The 4,216-nt window shown below is 34.0% G+C and overlaps 1 protein-coding gene across 5 annotated transcripts in view; it reads left to right on the forward strand.

Annotated features, from left to right (window-relative positions):
- Nucleotides 1-4,216, forward strand: part of LOC128880408 (uncharacterized) — a 45,870-nt gene that overhangs the window by 6,976 nt on the left and 34,678 nt on the right. For 3 of the 5 annotated variants that reach the window (XM_054130458.1, XM_054130455.1, XM_054130457.1), the window contains exon 2: nucleotides 543-769. The gene's annotated coding sequence lies outside the window, so the exon portion shown is untranslated. Of the gene's footprint in view, nucleotides 1-340; nucleotides 774-4,216 lie in introns of all 5 variants that reach the window. The other 2 variants (XM_054130456.1, XM_054130459.1) reach the window with 2 other exon arrangements.

Below are 4,216 nucleotides of genomic sequence, written 5' to 3' on the forward strand. Positions count from 1 at the left end.
AAGCGGTACAAACGGGTGCAAGCGATTCTGAAGAATCGGGAAAAAACAGATTTCAAAAATCTCAATGTCGGGTCCTGACCATTATTATTATTTATTTATTGCTTTCAAACCGAATATGGTTTATATAGCATATACGTTACATGAACATGTTAACATATTACTTAACATCTTAATGCGCCTTTTTTACATAGATTAACTTGAAACTAGTATGTATAGCGTCTGTGTGCTTACATTATTTTAATGAAACGAAATGAAATGAAATGATAATAATAATAATTATTTAATTTAAATTAAATTAAATAAAATTTCTATCGTGGAAAAAAAATTAATTTCCGAAAAGTCGGGTGCCGGGTTCACGTAGCTGAAATCGTACAAGAAGATGGCCGTGTTCGCTAAATGAAATTAACGTTCCCCTTTTCAACACTTCGCCGCCCCTCCACGATTTCCGTGAACGAAACTCCCTTCGAAATACGGCGATTTAAAAACTAGCTGGATATTTAACATTATAAAAGCAATTTCTATGAATTCCCGTCGAAACGTAGAGACGACTGAGCGATGAAGCGCGAACGCGACGGGAAGTCGACTTCCCTCGACGAGTGACGATCGAGATGTGATAAAGGAGAAAGGAGAAAAAAGTGCCGCGTGGGTGTACTATGCGCTTGAAAATATCGAAAAAATGCTCGTCAAAGGGGGCGTCTAGGAAGGAAAAGTCGAAAACGAAGATCGCTTCGTCGATGACGACGACGGAAGGCACATCGTGAAATTCGTGGTGAGTCTTTGGAACTATTGAAGCTCTTTTTTTTTGTTTTTTTGTTTTGTTTTTTTTTTATTTTATTAAACAAACAGCGGAGCTGCCATTCCGCGCAACGGAGCCGTTAAATATTTTAGCACGCCATAGCGCAGGGGCGCTGGAATTACTCGCGGCGCCACTGGGAAACGGACGATGCGCGTTAAAAAAAAGAAATATGTAATACGTGGAAAATGGAATTATTTCGTGCGAGGCTTCCTCGTTGGGATCGGTATTGAAAATTTGTGGAGAACGTTGGAGAATATTGAAAATTGTAGAGCCTGGGATGGAATACTTGTTTTAGTTAAATAATTAAGAACGCTAGGAAGAGAAAATGGCAGGGATATATTTAAAAATTTGATTCAGAACATTTCGCCTTTTAAATTCGATTCAGAACTTGGTATTGAAAAAATTGAAATTATAAGTACCAAATTGACAATTCAATTTGGTACTTATAATTAATAGGCACGAAGAACGTCTTCGAAGAAAATATAGTCGGTGTAATGAGTATTCGTACAGGGGAACCGATTAAAAATAAAACTTGATACGTTTGTATTATTAATAAATTTTGAGGGAAGAATTAATTAACCAACGTTTCTGCACATTTTTCGAGTAGAATTTTCGTAAAATAAAGTTTGTTATTTTTAATGCTAACCTCTTATTTCTTTTCTTATTAGTTTTATTTTAAATTGGATGCTTAACGAATAACTTCTTACACCGACTGTAAGTGATATCGCTTCTCTAGAGGTTGACGAAACTTTTGTCACGAAAGGCCTAACTTCGATAATTAATTTTCAGAGTATCGCAAAAGGAATAGGATTTTTCTTTGCAGGGTTTATTTAACACGTGTCGAAGTATAAACAAAAATTGTTGTATTATAATTTTAGTATAAAATGACGGCGACGAAGCGAGTCTCCAAAATTGACTTTTTTTTATTAAACGCCTTTTAATCGGTTTTCTTGTTGTGTATAACGTTTGGAACAAAAAACCAATAAGTTTTATAATATATATACTGTTGGATATAGAAGTACGTAGCGGTATTTTGATTTAACGTAAACTTTCGTTTTTATCGACAATTTACTATTTATCTTTTGGCCAAAAAATGAGTTAGTGCGCTACTTCTACAATATTCAACCACTACGTACTTCTATAACTAATAATATATACGTTATAAAATTTGTTGGTTGTTTGTTCCAGATTTTCTGCTAAATTTGATTTAGCGTAATTAGATAGTGCGATTTAGATTTTGTACTAAAATTGTAACACAACAATTTTTGTTTATACTACAATATCTGTTAAATAAACCTTGCAAAAAGAAATCTTATTCGTTTTGCGATACTCTCAAAATTAATGATCAAAGTCAGGCCTTTTTTTCAGCTTCTAGAGTGGCGTTACACCTTAATAAAATATATCGATTTAGAACGTGATGTTCAAAAATTTTAGTCGAACCTTAGCGTTTGTAAGTTTTACTTAAAATTATTATTTAGATTTACATTTAGATGTTGCGGTTTCCGGGTGGAAACATTTTCAATATAATCTATTTTTTCCTACCTTCGTCAGGTTTTAAAATATTTAATCGAACAAGTATTCCAACCATGCTTGCAAGAGAATGATCACCAGCCGAATAAAGATATCAATATTGGGATGGATGGAAACCACCGTGCTTCGCGAATCGAACGTTTAATATCTAGAAGATTGAATAATATTTATTTAATATAATTTATTTTTTCCTACCTTCGTTAGCTTTTGAAATATTTAATCGAACAAGTATTCCAACCATGCTTGCAAGAGAATGATCACCAGCCGAATAAAGATATCAATATTGGGATGGATGGAAACCACCGTGCTTCGCAAATCGAACGTTTAATATCTAGAAGATTGAATAATATTTATTTAATAGTTTATTTTTTCCTACCTTCGTTAGCTTTTGAAATATTTAATCGAACAAGTATTCCAACCATGCTTGCAAGAGAATGATCACCATCCGAATAAAAGTATCAATATTGGGATGGATGGAAACCACCGTGCTTCGCGAATCGAACGTTTAATATCTAGAAGATTGAATTATATTTATTTAATATAATTTATTTTTTCCTACCTTCGTCAGGTTTTAAAATATTTAATCGAACAAGTATTCCAACCATGCTTGCAAGAGAATGATCACCAGCCGAATAAAAATATCGACCTCTCAAAATAATTCGCGTTTAATCGGTAATCGATGATCGTTGATTAGGCGATGCTCTTTGTGGATACGATTTCGATTCGGCTAACGTGCCTGTCCATTACTCATTGTCTCTACTTGCGTTAGGATTTGGTAACAGTGATTGGGCCGCGGTATTGTCTGTTTTAACTAGTAACTAGTTAGAAGACAGTAACACGGACAGAAAGCGGATAATACCAGGCAACGATCGATGTTTCCATACACCGACACGAGTGGAAATAATGAGTAATGGACCGACGCGTTAGGCGAGTCATACTCGTCTCTAGTTGCACGTGTATCTAATAGGTAATTGGCTACCGCCCAATCAACAAATTTTCATTATCGATTTGGACCAAAATTGAAGTCTCGCGAGAATTCTACGATCGGCAGAATTCTATTCTGCGTATTTGGTGTATTTTTTACGCGAGGCAATTAAGAAAACATTGATAAAGCTCGTGGATTAATTAAAATAAACACGGGAATGAACATAAATCCTAATCATCGTACAAGCATATATAATAATATTCTCACCCTTTCTCCACTACTAATTTTGCTGCATAATCCTGTATATAAAGTTTATTTTATATTATTTAGTACTCTGCACTGCTTAGGAGAGTTACGAATAATATAAACATTTCTTTCTATCGATGTATTGATCATCCAAACTCAACAGTAGTGGTACACTCGCCTCGAGACACTTTAGATATACCATTTATTTTACAAACACCAAAACCTTGAATTTTTAATTCAAGAAAAATCAATATACTTCGCTAGCATTACTAGTATACTCGACGATTATCGGGTCTAGAAATTGATTATCCACCTGGGAAATTTAATTATTTAACAATCTAGTTTAAATAGAAATATCTACTGGCCATTTTCTTACGACATTTGGGATGTGTGACTGAAGAATAATTCAAAGTTGTATGGTCTTTCTTTATAAATAAATGACCTTAGGAGTAAGAGCTTAGAAAGTTTACGTTTAGAAAGGCAGAGAATTAATTTCTACGTCTGATAAATGATTTCGTAGACCCAGGAGAACATTACTCGTGGAATGGTGTATTTTCACACGAGGCAATTAAGAAAACATTGATAGAGCTCGTGGATTAATTCAAATAAACATGGAAATAAACATGGGAATAAACATAAATCCTAATCATCGTACAAGCATATATAATAATAATTCTCACCCTTTCTCCACTACTAATTTTGCTGCATAATCCTGTATA

Source organism: Hylaeus volcanicus, chromosome 7 (assembly GCF_026283585.1).
Source record: "Hylaeus volcanicus isolate JK05 chromosome 7, UHH_iyHylVolc1.0_haploid, whole genome shotgun sequence".
NCBI classification, from domain to species: Eukaryota; Metazoa; Arthropoda; class Insecta; order Hymenoptera; family Colletidae; genus Hylaeus; species Hylaeus volcanicus.